The following is a 16,515-nucleotide window of genomic DNA, read 5'->3' on the forward strand; positions in this document are numbered from 1 at the left end:
TGCTCACTAAGGAAAGTCTCTCATTAAACAAAGCTTTCAAAGATTATCTCAGCTGGGGCTGTTTGTAGCCTAATGCATTTGTTTATTATCTACAGGACAAAATGTCCTGAAAATGAGGTCCAATGACCAGTGATATAGTTTACTAATAACTGGGTAACCCCATTTCACAAGACCTGGACCTTTAGCAGGAACAATGAATAAGCTTGACTCCTTCTTCTTGGGCTGAGATAAGAATCTCAAGGTATCCGTCAGATGTTGTAATCTGCTTTGAACTTTGGCTCAAGCGATTTCCATGAACATCCTCTGTCTCCACTGGGATAGATACTGCAGAAGACAGAACACTACAAATCATTTTGTTTAAAGTTACAGAAGTGGTGTGTGTGTGTGTGTGTGTGTGTGTGTGTGTGTGTGTGTGTGTGGGGAGAGGGGGTAAAACTAGCCCAGAGTCTGCTGTTAATTAGAGCCAGCCAGTGACGTGCAGCCATTTGTCTGGGGAGCTTCTGCCTGCCTTGGTTCCTTGATGGCTGCACTTTCCTCCCTGTGTGTATGGTTTGAACTGAGTCCAACCTGGAATCGGTAAGTCTGAGTTAGCTATTGTTTAAACAGGAGAGGGAGGGCATGATTTTTTGGAGAGACAGGGAGATGGGTCTTATAGCATACTGAAAAAGTTACTGTTTGCAGGTCATTTTTCCTGTGTCCTGCAGGATGTTTTTGGATCATCTACTGATGTTCTTCACCACACAAATGTCAAAGCTGCGTTTTGTCAAAACTGAGGGAGTCCTACCCCGGGCAGAGGGGAAATGGCACAAGACACCTGGCCTAGCTCAGAGGATGCTGGAGACAATGGAAAACTCCCTGGAGTGGAATCCGTTTGGGTATTTGTTAATGAAAAAAAGGATCCCCCCAAACCAGGGCGCCCTGTGAAAATTTCTCACACTATGAAAAATGTGCTTCTTTTTTAGGTTGACAGGCATTTGGTGTGTAACAAAAGTTAACCAAAATATCTACCTCTGAATGTCAGAGCTTAAAGATGAAGAGATATCCCCACTTTCTAAAAGATAAATTGACATGACAGGTGTATACAAAAAACTTGGCTGTATGTTTATGCATACCCTAAACTTGGGGTATATTTTATTAACACAATATCCTTTCTAAACAGCCACCAAAATCATATTATATCCACATAAAATACAATACATTGGTCTAGACAAACATATTAAAACAGAGCACATTGATGATAAGTATACAGTTAGATCAGACAGATAGACGACAGACAGATGACAGGTAGATAGATGGTAGGATAGACAGATGATAGATAAATAGAAAAAGTATAGATGCATAGCAGATACATAAGATACATAGATAGTAGGATAAACACTAAATACATACATAGGTATATGATACAAGAATATGTGGTTATATATACAAGCATACAATACATAACAGAGAAATGATGGGTTATGTAAACCATTCATATACTAAAAGATACATAGCTATATAGACAGAATAGATATGTAATAGATCAACAGTAGATAAATAATAGAACAGACAGATGATATATGGACATAGATATGTCTAAATATATACAATATATAATATAGAGATGATAAGATAGGTAAGTAGATATATAGACATAAGATAGATTAGATACATGATACATAAATAAATATGCATAGATGGTAAGTAGATAACAGGCTAGACTGATGAGAAATGAGCACATAGTTTGACATATGATACATACATACATATATATATATATATATATAAAAGTAAATATACATACTAGAGAGATGATAGAAAAGTGGTAGACTAAACAGATATGTACATAGGTGGATATAGATAGGCAGATAGATGATAGATAAATTAGAGATAGATAGATTGATTGATTTAGTGTTTCACTGTATACTTCAGAGAAATTTTCATTTTAAAATTCGATTGGGATGGCTTCTTTTACTACCAGGCTTTGGTTTTGCTTGTCATGGCTCCTAGGTGTTCTGACACAGAACTGTAACTCCTTTTATTTAAAAAAAATTAATTAAAATATAATTACATCACTTTTCCCTCCAACTCATTGTCTCCGTGGAACCAGCGACCCTTGGACTGCAACTGTACCCCGGATTTTTTTAAGGACTTCTGGAATTGGAAAAACTGTTTATCCTGCCTATTCTCTAGGCTCTCAACTCCTGAGGCAAGCTGCTTTGAAGTCAGGTGTGAAAGCTGTTCCTGTTTATTCAGTCATTGGCTCCTGGCCCCTCTGTTTCCATCTGAGGCTGGCAAAGGTCGGATGACCTTCTGGCTCACAGGAAGATAACATGTGCTGCATTTTCAGCATCTCCTGGGGACTTGTGAGTTCTTTTGGTTTGGAAGATCCTAACCTGTTTGTGTAAGGTTCAGGGGGTCCAAAGAGAAGGTCGAAATCAGGAATCAGTGTCATAACAAGGACCCTCAGTAGAGAAGCCAGAAGGCACCATGTTATCAGTAGGTAAGGTTCAGTCCAAAGCTATGCTTTGAACAATGAGGAAGGCCATGAAGGCAGATTTCTGTGTGGAAGCCAGGATCCACGAGCTCCATGTTTGCTTCTTGAGCCTTGCCTAATGCTTAGAAACATAGACAAATCCTTAAGAAAACACTAAAGGAAATAATTTACTAATGAATTAATTTTTTCACATTCTCTGACTTTGGCGGGGTTTGGGCAGACAGCTGATGCTCATCTTCTTTGGTTGGTGGACTACAAACCTGAGAGCATCAGAAGATCTGCCAGCCTTCATTTCCTGGGAGGGGTCCATTCTTGGCAGTCTCTCTTCTAAGATCATAGAAATAGGTGGGCATAGAGCATGGAGACAGAATCGGATTCGAATCCCAGTCAGACATTCAACTGTTTTGTGAGTTGGCTAACTCAATCCTCAAGCCTTCAATTTTTTCATTAAAAAAAAAATCAAAACTTTACTGATTATCACTGAGGGACAGAAGCATACCATGGCACAAGAGTGGAAGTCAGAGCTCAGCTTTGTGGACTGGGTCAGTTCTCCTCTCTCACCTTTTTGTGGCTCCCATGGATCCCAGACCATCAGACTTGTAAGGCATGCATCTTGACTTATGGAATCATGTTGCCAGATAGCACAGTTTCTCTGCTCTTTAAAATGGAAAGAAGAAAAGCATCTACCTTGGGGTTCTCAACACTTCAGGGTAAGAATTTTTTAAAGGAGAAAAAAAAAACCCATTTGATTTGATACTAGCATTTTTTCTGAGCCCCGTGATTATTTTCATACTCTTTCTCAATGACAGCTCCCAGGAACCAAAGCTCTAGAGAAGCTGGCAGACACCCCTAACTGACTCCTTATGTTCAAAGGAACCAGATGCCAGCAAGAGCTAAACACCTGTCAGTCCCTCCCTTCCTAGGCCAACCTTGCTTTCTGGAGTGGGGAGATCCTGGGATAGACACCAGAAGTGCATGAAACTATGAAGTTGCCAAAAATGCTATTTCTATATAAAACATGAGCCATTTAAATGATTGTTAGATAAGAACTTTTCAGTGACGGCAGAATAAATATTTTCATGTTTCAGCTGCATCTGTGGTCTTATATTTACTTATTTGAATGGGTGTATTGTGGCTTTATGGTTTTAAATTGTGTTTCATAATAATTATACATTAATCTTAAGTAACAACCAGATTTTAATATTTGTAAGAGTGCTGTTATTGACAATAGACTAAATATCACTTCTAGCGCCTGAATTTCTCTCCTGGGAGAAAGTTACCTGTGCACAAAGCTACTGACCTCAAAACCCCTGGCAAGTTGGATTCATCAGGTAGAAGTTGATGAAAAACACACATTGTTATTAAAAATCTAGGTTTGAATTCTTATTTGAAATTAACTGGCAAACTAGTTTTAAAAGTCATATAACTCAGGGGCTGGGGAGACAGCTCAGTTGTTGAACACACATACAGGGGAAGGTACCTGGTTTAGATTCACAGAAGCCATATAAAAATAAGCCAGGCATAGTGGCATGAATTTGTAATGCCAGAGCTGGGGACACAGAGACAGAAAGATCCAAACGGCTCCCTGACTAGCCAGCCTAGCCATGAATTCCAGCCCAGTGAGAGACTCTGCCTCAAAACAAGGTAGAAAGCACCTGAGGTATGACATCCAAGGTTGACCTTTGACCTCCACATGCACCTATACCCATACACACACATAAGCATGCATGTACAGTACCTCCATAAACACACACACACACACACACACACACACACACACACACACACACCACACAGTGAGAGAGTGAATGTCATAATTAATCCTTTAAAGACAAACACGTTTCAGAGATGTGAGTGTGCCTATATCATGTTAGCTTAAATATAAATATTTGCTGATCATGGTTGGAACTTTCTGATGTGGTTACAACACTTGCCAAAGATAGTGAGAGTGACTGTAGGTGGTTAACTCGGCACCACAGAGTTGAGTATGGAGATTGCAGGTGTAGAAAGTGGCTTCCATTTGGCTGATTTGTTTTCTTTTCAAACATTACACAGGTCAATAATCCCAATCCAAAAAATAAGGATTCCAAAATACTCTCAAACCTGAACCTTTCTGAGCTCTGACATGATGCTACAAATGGAAGATTCTATCCCCAGCCTCAGGTGGCAAGCTGAATTAAAAATGCAGGCAGACTCAAATAATTACATACAATTACCTTCAGGCTAACTGTATGTGGTGTGTACGAGTTACAAATGGTTTCCATGTTCTGACTAGGGTCTCATCTCCAAGATAGCTCATTAAGTGTATGCAAATCTCATAAAAACAAAACACAAACAAGCAAAGGAAAGAAACTTCTGAAGCACTTGTTTAAATTAATTAATGTTTTGGTTTTTCAATACAAGGTCTTCTGTACCCCAGGCTGGCCGAACTCACTCTGTAGTCCTAAACTTCCAATCTTCCAGCCTCCCACCTCAGCTGCTGGCATTCTGAGTGCTCACCAGCATGCCTGGCTCTGGAACTCTCTTGAACGCAAGTATTTTGGAGAAAAAAGACTCAATGTATTCCAAGTTCTCTGCAGGCAAAAATGCCCATCATTCTCCCAATATGTAGATGCCAGAGAAGGATTGAGAATACTCTTCACTTCCCCAACCATCCTAAATCTCTCTGCTGTGCTTAGGTTGCTTTCTCTCCACATGATCCTGCATCACTTCTCTTCATCACAGTTGTCTTCCACCTCCCCACCCAATGACGAATCTGAACCCAGACATCATTTTCCTTCCACTCAGGTTCAAGTGATCCACTGTGCCTGTGACTTTGGGGTTCAGGTGCATGACAGCCACCCCAACTTCCTTCTTCCCTCTTTTTTTTCAAAAAATTTTCTTAATTCCCTCTCTCTCTCTCTCTCTCTCTCTCTCTCTCTCTCTCTCTCTCTGTGTGTGTGTGTCCCATGGTGCATGTGTCAGGGTTAGAGGGCAGCTTTTGGGAACTGGCTTTCTCCTTCTGCCCTGGGATATGGGGATGGAACTCAGGTCATCAGGGAGGTGTGAAGCACACTGACCCACTGAACCATCTCACCAGCTACTCCTCTCTGCTCCTTCTCTTCTACATCTTTTGTGGTCCCCTTTTACACTTGCTCCTACTTAGGTACTTCTTTGTAGGGCAAACATTGGAATTTTCCATCCATGAATTAGTAAGCAGAAATGGTCTACTTGAATAAAAACTTCAAGTCATTTGCTTTATTTTCCCTCCATGATCCACTCTTTTGACCCACCATGACCCTGGCTGACTCAGCTGGTTCAGAATCTGCCTTCTCCCATCTCCTTTTCTCCGATCAAGCACCACACACCTCTTTGCCTTCCAGCCTTCTGTACTCAACCAAACTCCAGCTCAGGGTCAATATTTCAAGGCATCTATCTGTGTCATGGCTGTGTTCTTCATATTGCCAGCAACCCTTTCACTTAGTGTTGGGCAGCTAATTGTCCAGTACTCTTCAATGTCTATTAGAAATCTCCACCATTCTTAAGAACTCAATCCCACAAGTGCCCCTGTTTTGACAGGAAAACTTGCTACTTTCACAAGGAAGTAGATGAGAACAGGCAACACATTGAAACAGACGTGGGAAAAGTTTTGAACATGCCCATCCTGACCTGTGACTCCTTTCAGCCCATGAGGCATCTTTTCTCTGATGAGGACCATAAGCCTTAGCTTTAACATTTTCTCTCTCCCTCCAGCCCTTTCCACTCATCATCGTGGCTCCATCCAGATGTTCCTCTGTTTTCCTAAGATCCTGCCTTTTGGACTATTGCATCCAGTTTTCCTAGCTCCAATATTCCCTCCCAGGTTGACCTTTCCACTCAGCACCCACTGGGTATGTCCCCCAGACCTTTCCACTCAGCACCCACTGGGTATGCCCCCCACACCTTTGCAGAACTAGTGATCTCTGGTGCCTTGCTTGCTTCACTCGTTCCTCGTTTTTTCCTTAGAACACAGAGCCTGATTCATCAACACACTGAAGCCCTGTGATTTTCTCAGGGAGGCACGGTAAGATTTTTATTGAAGATTATAAGGTCAAGTTCAGTCCCTAACTCTTGACTTGCTGACGATTGATCACTAAGAAGGGGGTCCAGGGGTGCCCCCCTAATGCCAGATGGAGGGCTTTGTGCAGTAAATTGAGGAGCATGAACTTTTCTTCAAAAATCTTGCAAAGGTCTTGAGAGTTTTCTTTTCTGAGCTGTTTTCTCCCTTCTCACCCGATTTCACAGCCCCCCTCCACTGTCAGCCTCTTTCTGTTTCAGAAACATTTTCTGTGCTCAGCAGTGAAACACTGTTGTCCCCAAAGTCTCTTCAGCTCTTGTCTTCTGGCTTTCCCTGGTCATTCCCCAGGATTTCATTCATTTGTGTGCTTTCAAGTGCTTTATGACTAGATGTAGATTTTCCCCCATGGACACTGAACACTGGCTCTGGGTAACATACAGCTGCTTATTTTGTACCAGATCAGTCACAGAGATCTCATACTTTATGTTCCTCACACTGTATTCATGATCTCTCCATGATTGTGTCTGCCTGTGTGTTCTCTATCAATTAACTAGTGGGAGAAGTAGAGCTCAGGGTTACACTTTGCCTGCCATCACCTTCATCTATAACTAGTCACCCTCCAAGCTCTGTGGCCTGGGTGTACGTTGATGTCTTGACTTCACCCACTCTCTACTCCAGCCGCCATGTGTAACTGTTCTCCAGCTTGCAGGAGAGCTCCACCATTTCATGCCTAGAATGCAAGAACCTCACCACTGCCCTGCCACCAGCAGCACCACGCCTCTGAAGGCCACTCCCGGGAGGCACCAGAATTATCTAGTCCCTACGAAACCCAAGCATGGCATGCTGCTTGGAGGATGCCATTGGCAGCTGCCATCTTGCCTGAAACAATGCTCAAGTTCCTTATAAGTTCCCCCGGGCCTCATCCTCCCTGGAAATTCTGACTCTTCCTGAGTCACATGCTTCAGCAGTGTGGAACTCTTAATGTCCCAGGAATGCTTTCTCCACCCTCTTCAACTCTTCATGAAAGGTTTTTGTGGGATCTCGGTGATTACTACGCCCCACATGGCATCTCTTATGACTCCACAGGCTTGACTAAACTCCCCCACCCTGAGAAATGGAACCCTATGGTGAGCTTTGGTAATTCATTTACTGTAGCAGGCACACATACTGTGACATGTGTGTACACGGGTGCATACACATATGTTCCTTATAATAAATGCTAGCCAGGCACTGCTGTTGCTGTCTGTGACACCGGCAGAGATGACCACAGGTAGGGACAGCATGAGACAGTACTTGCAGACTGTGCAAAAGTTCTCATCTCTGACTGACGGAAGTAATTCAGGGAAAAGCATCATGTCACCTTTCTCTCAAGTAGACTAGAATGTATTGGCAAGGAATTGGGCTTTTGAAAAAGCTCACTCTGTGTATCTCAGTGTATGTAGGCAGTGTGTATACCCACATACACAGACATGTGTGTGCACCCTCATTTCACTCATGAAATCATCAAGGGAACTACCTAGTGTTTGGTGTCACAGTAGCAATTAGAGGTGTAGGAAGAAACAGCACAGAGACCTCTTGTCTCTCATATCCCAGAGTGAGGAGGATTCTGGAACTGAAGGGGACGTAATCAGTGAATAAGAGGACTTTACACAGTGCTAAATCATTCCACAGAAAAGTTTACTGATCTCCAAATAAAGGACCAGAAAGTTCTAGATACTGAAAATTGACAGCAATAGATAAGGATCCCTGCCAGCACAGAGTTTGCAATTGAAATTCAAGTGAGAGCATGTGGCAGAGTGAAGGGGCTGCTTTCATAAGGATGACGAGGAAGGATTCTGTCAGGAGATGCTCAGGTCTCAACAATGACGTCAGACTGCAGTGCTCGCCTTGGGAGTCTGGAACATTTCAAAGTAGAGGAAGACAGTGAGATGATGAGACACGGGTACTAAAGGAGGTGACAGCAGTGAGGCCATTAGAGGAGATCCCACTGCACACATGGTCTCCTGGGAGTCCTTTCATCTCTAGACAGCAGGTGCAGGTCAGCACCCTGGCCAGGATGATGACGGCTTGTCTAGAGATGCTCATGTGCGGGCCTTTCTAGGAAGGCCTTCTTAGAAAAAGTAGCGTCTTTAATGTCATTTGCAAATTTGAAGGTTTATATTTTATCGTGTTTCCATTAGTCTAACTGAGAAGAATGGTTGGCTGTGTGTGTATAAAGAATGTGGGAACACAAGATGATGTGTGCTGAGCACTGGGTTTCCTCTTGGGAGCCTGGAATTCTCATACTCATCAGGGAGACAGTGTCTATGTGAGCAGCCGAAACAAACATCTTGTCTTCCTAGCTTCAACAGTTCATGTGTCCTAGAGCTCTGGTGGAGGAGGGAAGACATTCTGTATGGTTACACTGGGAAGGAGGGCTCATCCATGCTTGTGCCTGGCTCCCTTCCTGTCTTACCTCCTGAACTCTTCTGTTATGTTGGCTTTTCTTGGCATCTTTTCACTAGAATCTGTTGTAGCCATGAGTTTGGCTCCATCTTGGGTCTTGCCAATATTTCTAGTGAATTGATGACTCTAAGAGTTATCTGGGGACACTGGACACAAGGCAATACTTACCTCATGCCATCTATGTCATTTTTGAAGAAACATTAAAGTGAATTGAAATGAATCGTTGAATAACAATGGCGGTAAAACACAGGAGAGGGGGTAGGAAAGTCCAGATCACCAGACGAAGGGCCACAAGGCTGTGTGCGGTGAAGCCGTCTGTGGGCTTCATTCTGTTTAATTCTGTTCATGTGTTTTTAATCATGCATTATTTAGAAGATGTTTAAATACGTTGTTGGATATAAGGCCAAGATATTTTTCTCTTCAAGGTATTCTTTCTGTATTACAGCAAAACCAATTCACCAAACTGTCTTTAAGACGTCTCAAGACTGCATCATGCCATCATCCAATAAATGGTTGTCAGACATACACGGCTCATTGTCCTCAGGCACTGTGAAGGTCACTGGTGACTTAAAGATGACAGTTACCAACTGACCTCTCATCACTCAAAGAAAGAAAAATCTTCAAGTGGGATAATCAAAGGGCTCTGATCAGACTGACATTTCTGGAGCCTGGGCCACCCAGAGGCACATGTGCTAGCCACAGCTATGCTGACAGGTGAACAGAGAAAAGGGAGAGGCAAGTCAGCTCCTGGGGATTCCTGAAATAGCACTGAGTCATTCCTCACTGATACCCTGGCTCCAGCCACTGAGCAACTGGGAATGAATAAGCCAAGAAAGTGAACTAACCATCAGAGGATGGAAATACCCCCAGGGACATTTTTTGAGTCAGGATGAGGACGTGGAAACTTCAGCAGTTATAGTTTTGATGGAATGAGAGCGGAGAGGAAAGCATTTTCCAACAGCTCAAGCTTTGACCAAGAACTGCTGGACAGCATCATGCTTCTGGATTCTGTGATTGCTTTGGGAATTGGAGAAAGGAAGGATAGAGAGGAACAAAATCCTATTTGGATCACAATGGGATCTAGATTTATGGGATGAGAACACATGGTTCATAACCTGCATCTAATACACGAGTTACATTGATGTATAAAAGGCAAATTACAATAGAAAAACAAATTGACAGCAGAAATGGCTGTGGGAGGCTGATGGGAGGAAATACCGGCCTTAGATGAATTAAATGCCCAGAAATGACTTAAGGGCTTTAAACTGCAAATTAGAATACATGCTGTACATATTGTCTCAAGACCCCATGATGACTGGAGAGAACATCAGAGCAGTACTAATGTGGGCACGTCTTGTTTACAGAACCTTCCCATTAAACTTGGAACTCCCAAATTTAAACAGTAAAGATATGAATCTTTCTGAAATGCATAGCCAGAATTTTCATTGACTCCCACAAAACTTCCCCTTTTATGTAAAATAATCATAGAGAACACAATAAACTTTGAAACACAGCTTGATATGAATAACTATTTTAGATAAAAATATCACTTTTCAAAATACTAACTGGGATATACCTAGATAAGTCGGAACAGTGGACCGATGCAAGTTGCCTACACATTCAGTTAAAGATGCCTGTTTGGAAAAACAACTGTTAGTTTGCTTTCCGTTGAGTGTTAAATACCAGGACCCAAAGCAGCTTAGTGGAGGAGAGAGTTTCCTTCATTTTGTACACTATAGTCCACCACTGAGGGAGGGACCAAGGTGGGATCAAGGCAGGAGCTTGAAGCAGAAACCAAAGAGAAGAGCTGTCTTACCAGTTTGCTCAAGTTGCTTTCTTATACAACTCAGGCCTACCCACCTAGGGATGGTGTCACCCACAGTGGGCTGCCCCCCACACACATCAAACAAGATAATTCCCCATAGACATGCCCACAGGCCAGTCTGATGGAATCAATTCATGAGCTGAGGTCCCCTCTTCCCAGGTGACCCTAGTTTGTGTCAAATTGAGAACCAAAATTAACCACCACCATAACTGAGTCATTTCAAGAAACATCAATGGTCTTCATGTTTGGGCCAGTGCCTTTTCACGTTTTCCCCCTGCTTTCTTTTAACAACTTGTTTCGTTATGATATTACTCAGAAAGTGACTCCTAGAAAAGGCGTAGAGAGCAGCCTGGAGACACAGTGCAAAGAACAGGACTCTGGGGATGTCTGTCGAGGGGATTGTCGTAAGCAGATCCGTCAGGACAGGACTCATTAAGGCATTACCACTGGACAGAGATGTGAGCAAGACCTTGCCATTTGTGCAGCCATTTCTGACTCCCTCTGCCTGGAATTCATGTTCTCCCTGTCCTGGACTCTCACCCCTCTCCAAGCCCACCAACCGTCCTAGCCCTTGGGCTTTCCATGATTATTGCTCTGATGTCTGCTTTGTTTTCCTTCCACGGGCTTACATTTTCACCTGGAAAAACTGCCACACACGATCCCCTCAGATCATAGTTCTTCTGTTTCCCCCTCTGACAGCATGAACCCATACAGACATGGCCACCATAGTAGAAAACATATCTAAAGGATCCAGTTCTCACTATGGATGTGTCTGTGTATGTATGTGTGTACCTGCAGGTGCAGCGCATGTGCATGTGTGTGCACACACAGAAGCCAGAGGATCACCTCAGATATCTTTCCTCAGCTGTCTCATAGTTTCTTTTGCTGGAGACAGGGTCTCTCACTGGCCTGGGACTTGCTGAGTAAGCTAGGCTGGATGGCTGCCCAGTAAGTGCCAGAGGGTGCTCATGAGCCAGCCCAGGCTATCTGAAGAACTTCAATAATTCTTCCAGAACCTGTCTGTTTCTTAACAGGGCTGGGATTATAACGACATTTTATTGTGGGTTCTGGGGTTTGAACTTGGCTTCTCACTCTCTCATCACAGACACATGACTGACAGCCCTTCTCCCCAGCTCTTCTCCCCAGCTTTTCTTAATGACTTCATGAGTGTTTACTCCCGTTTCACAAGTGAGAGGACCCACCTGCCCAGTTGGTCCTTTTCCCTTTAATGGAACTGGACTCGACCCAAAAGCTCTCTCGTCAAGACGGCTTGTCCCATCCACCACACCCTCGGCTTTCCCTCAAGACTTGGAGCTACCTGAAGCACTTTCTTATCTTCAGCCTTGTCTGTTCTTGCGCTCAGCACAGCACTTAGCACAGAGAAAGCCCTCACCAAGGGTTCATCAAAGGAATGCATTTTAATAACATCCATTCCTTCTCCACCATGGTGTGCAAAGTCACTGTGGTCACCCCTTGAGTATCTCCACTCAGGCCCAAACATTCAACAGTAACAACAGCAAGGTTTTCACTGTGAGTACTGTGAGCCAAGCACCACTCTAAGGACAAATAGCATCTTCTCTAATCCTCACACAAAACACCCAGGGAACTAGGGACCATTCTTAGGTTCATTTTTAGAGATGGATAAATGAGAAATAGAGCTCCTCCACCCCAGCAGCAAGGCTTCTTCCCAAAGCCCACACATCTAGGATGAACAGAGATCGAAACTCAGGTGGCTGGCTTTTAGCTTACACCCATCACTGCATCCTACTGGTATCCTCAAGTTTGAAGATTCCCAGTCAGGAACAACACATAATGACCATGAAGAAGTACAGGATGCTTTCTCTTTCTTAAGCAATGCATTTTCAGCAGCATGAATTTTCTATCACCTTGATGGAGAGAAGTGATGTAGTCAACATGCAGGGAAACGTGGCTCCGGCATTCCTTAGGCACTGGAGGCCAAGAGCAGAGAGAAACAACGAAAAGGAAAATAGATGAGTCTGCACTGGAGGAAAAGCAGAAACAACAAACTTCTGGCCGATGCTTGCTGTAAAGCGGTATGCTGGGAAACTGCAATTAAGAAAGGCATGTTGTGGGCACAAGAGAGAGGAGGGAAGAAGGGAGGGAGGGAGAGAGGGGAGAGAGAGAGAGAGAGAGAGAGAGAGAGAGAGAGAGAGAGAGAGAGGAGAGAGAGAAGTCACACAAGCATTTGTCTTTTCCTCAAATGTTTAAAAGCCTGGAGCAAGACCAAACCAGATCATACCAGAAGTCTTAGGTCTGGAGAATTCTATTTCAATAAATAGCTACTTATGGGCTTGACTGAAGTGCGAATTTTTAAAGGAAAATATGAGCGGAAAGTTCCTCGTCTGCTTCCTACAATGCCTGATGCTTCCCATCCTCTTTCCTACAAATAAAATGAATAATTTTTCCAAGGATCCTGAGGGAGACCAAGTCCTTGGAGATTTCTTTGGTTCAGAATCTCACTGATGTTACAAACACTGTGTCTCTGCCCACAGGCCTCATGCCAATGTTTAACAGCTATTCTCAGGGATTTTTATTGGGGTTCACGAGGACCCACTGAGCACAGAGGCCATTCTGCCAAAGGTCAGCTCTTTGTCTTCCCATCTTATTTATGCGATGACTTCGGGCCTTTACCAGTGTTTGAAAGCGAACAAGGCACAGTGCTTCTTGTGAAAGCTGATGACTTCAGGTGGAGAGTGAGCAGCTGTGGCCTATGATCCTGGAAACCCAGTGAAACATCCTGTCTTCACATAAATGTTTATGGAGGCAGGAAGACGGAAGAAGAAAAACGCAGCAGAATGTCGCATGACTCACAGGCTGAGTGCCTTCTAAATAAAGCATCTCAGAGTTTCCCAGGAGATGCTCCATGTGAGCAGGCAGCCGAGCTCCATGGGGTGAGGAGACCAAGGTGCACCCAAAAGTCACTACAAGTAATTATTCTGTTCCTTTGGAGGTTTAAGAAAACACATGCCTCCAAGGAGAGTGCCAGATCCTGGATGCAGTGCTGAATCTCCGGCAGCTCCCAGCTCCCAGTTGGGGCGTTGTGTAGAGGAAAAGCTGAGGCCCAGGCCTATGCCTGTTGCTGACTCAGAGATCTTCCTGTCACAGAGCCTCTCCGACTGATGATCATTTAGTTTAATTTTAGATCTTGAGTGCTGGATCTGGGAATGTTTGCAAACTAGAAGCAGGCTCCATTGACATTGGCATGTGAATTTGGAGAGGAAGTTTGTCAGTCCTAAATTCCATTCACTGCCCAATCTCTTGTACTCTGTAACATTGTGAATTTGGAACAAATTGGAGGAAATCATCTTTGGACACTACTCTATCATCGAAGGCACTTTTCCTGACTCTCCATCTCATAGTACTCAAGATTTTCTGACTAGAATGGTCTAGAAAATTCTAGAAAGTTGCATACTAGAATTTAAATTTCTCTCCATTCGTTTCAATGGATCTTGAACTTGTTAGGAAATATGCTAGAAATAGTCTCTAGATTCCCATCACAGCTTGGTAATGATGGCCTCCTGTGATCTGATAACAAATTGGCAACATCACATCAGGTGAGTTAGTTAGAACAATCACTTCTGGTGCCTCATATTTAGAAGCACTTAAGCAATAAAACAGTTCAAAGGAATAATCACTGTCTAGGATGAGTTCAGCTGTATGTTCAAAGGGACATATTATCCCATGAGCTGACTTGTTCTGAGTTGCCAAATCAAACAAAACAAAAAAACAAAAAAGCAGGACACCTGGTCAACTGAAGTTTAAATGAACACAGATGCATTTTCAAGTGAATGCCTGCTCCGTGCTCTGGTTCGTGATTGGAGTTACCCTGGGAAAAATACTTCACATGGGCATGTTGTATTTTAAACAACAACACAGTGGGGGCTGTGAGCTTTCTGAGGTACTATGGATTAAAACCACATTCCGAGTGTTTCCCTCCAAGAATGGGGAGTAGAGAATGACGGATTTCAAAGGTATTTAATAGAGCAAGACGGAAGAGGCTTTCCTCAGCTACAGCCACATGCTGTGAGGTGACACCCCTAAAGCCAGAGGGGAGGAGTGGGAGAGCACTGTCCGTGGCCAACTCAGGAAGGCCGGGGTGACCTAACGCCATTTTGACTCTTCACTTTCTTTTGCTGCCGTCCATTGTCTCCTGCGGGGGCAAGAGAGGGAAGAGATGGGGCAGTGCGTCCAGTCGCGTTTAATGTACAGTTGTTTTGGCATTAGCTGAGTTCTAGACATGAAAACAGCCCCCTGCTCTTAATTCAGCCCATGTGCAGCAAAGCTGTACACTGGGAGATCTGGCTTTTACTAAGGGCCATTCACAAGCATGTTTGATCACAGGAAGTCAGGAGCAGTGGCTGCTTCTAAGAACACAATAAATCCTGACCGGCCTCTAGAGGGAAGGTCCAGATCTGTGTGTCAGTCATTCTGTAACCTCCGCTGTGCTCCCCGGCAAATGGGAGATGGAACAGGAGGAAGATTCCCAGGCCCACCCCCAGTGTGGGCAAGACGCCTATCCTGCGCTTAGAGCACTTCCTTCCTGTCCAGGGAGGCTAGTTGCTGAGCCTGTTTCTGGGCAAGTGGCCACGCTGGGATACGGCCTTAGATAGCCTGCAGCTGGACTGAGTGGGCGTCCCTCAGACTCAACACGGGCAGCTCCCACCATCCTGCCTGCACCGCAGAGGGAGCTTCTGAGAAGAGCCGTGAGCTATCGACGGCCCTGGTGCTCACTCCAGTCTATGTCCTAGGAAGTGAGGCTGTGACAGGTGACGTTCTAAGCATACATCTCAGGGTCTGTATGTGCACACACGCACACACACACACACAGACACAGACACACACACAGACACACACTGACAAAAGCACACAGACACATACACAGACACACACGCACTGACACACACACACACACACACCAACTCACACACACTGACTGACACACATAGACATGTACACACTGACATACACAACAGACACACACACTGACATTCACATACACTGATGTACACACACTAACACACACAGACACACACATAGACACATATACACTGACATACACACACATAGACACACACACTGACACACATATATCATACACAGAGACACACATACACTAACTCACACACTGACACACACACTGACACATGCATAGACACACACATACACAACAGACAAACACACTGAAGCACACAGACATATACACATACAGTGACACACTCAGACACACACACATAGACACACACTGACACACACAGACACAGACATACACACTGACAGATACAGATACACACACACTGATGCACACACTAACACACATGCAGACACAGACACATGAGAGACATGAAGAACGCAGGTCTCCTGATGGTGAGCACTGGACAGGGCATTGTGCACCCATATGCATTCTCCCGCCTCTTTACCTCAGCTGGGGGATCAAACTGAAGCTTGCCAGCACTTCATGGGCTGCAGACATGCTTACACAGACGACATCTCTGACTTGAGACCTCAGGGGACTATGTCAGCACTTCTGGGCAGAGCCTGCAGTGGATTCTTTCTTTTTCCTTCCCACAGATTGTTTTCATGTGTGCTTTGGGTTGAATTCTGAGGCTAAGGGATGGGGGCTCCATGGGGGAAACTGAGGCATCTCAGTTTCTTACCCAGACTGTCCTGCCTGCTCTGCTAGGGAAGAAGACACAGCACAAGGGCTGTGGAAAC

The sequence above is a fragment of the Onychomys torridus genome, chromosome 12 (assembly GCF_903995425.1).
Source record: "Onychomys torridus chromosome 12, mOncTor1.1, whole genome shotgun sequence".
Taxonomy (NCBI): domain Eukaryota; kingdom Metazoa; phylum Chordata; class Mammalia; order Rodentia; family Cricetidae; genus Onychomys; species Onychomys torridus.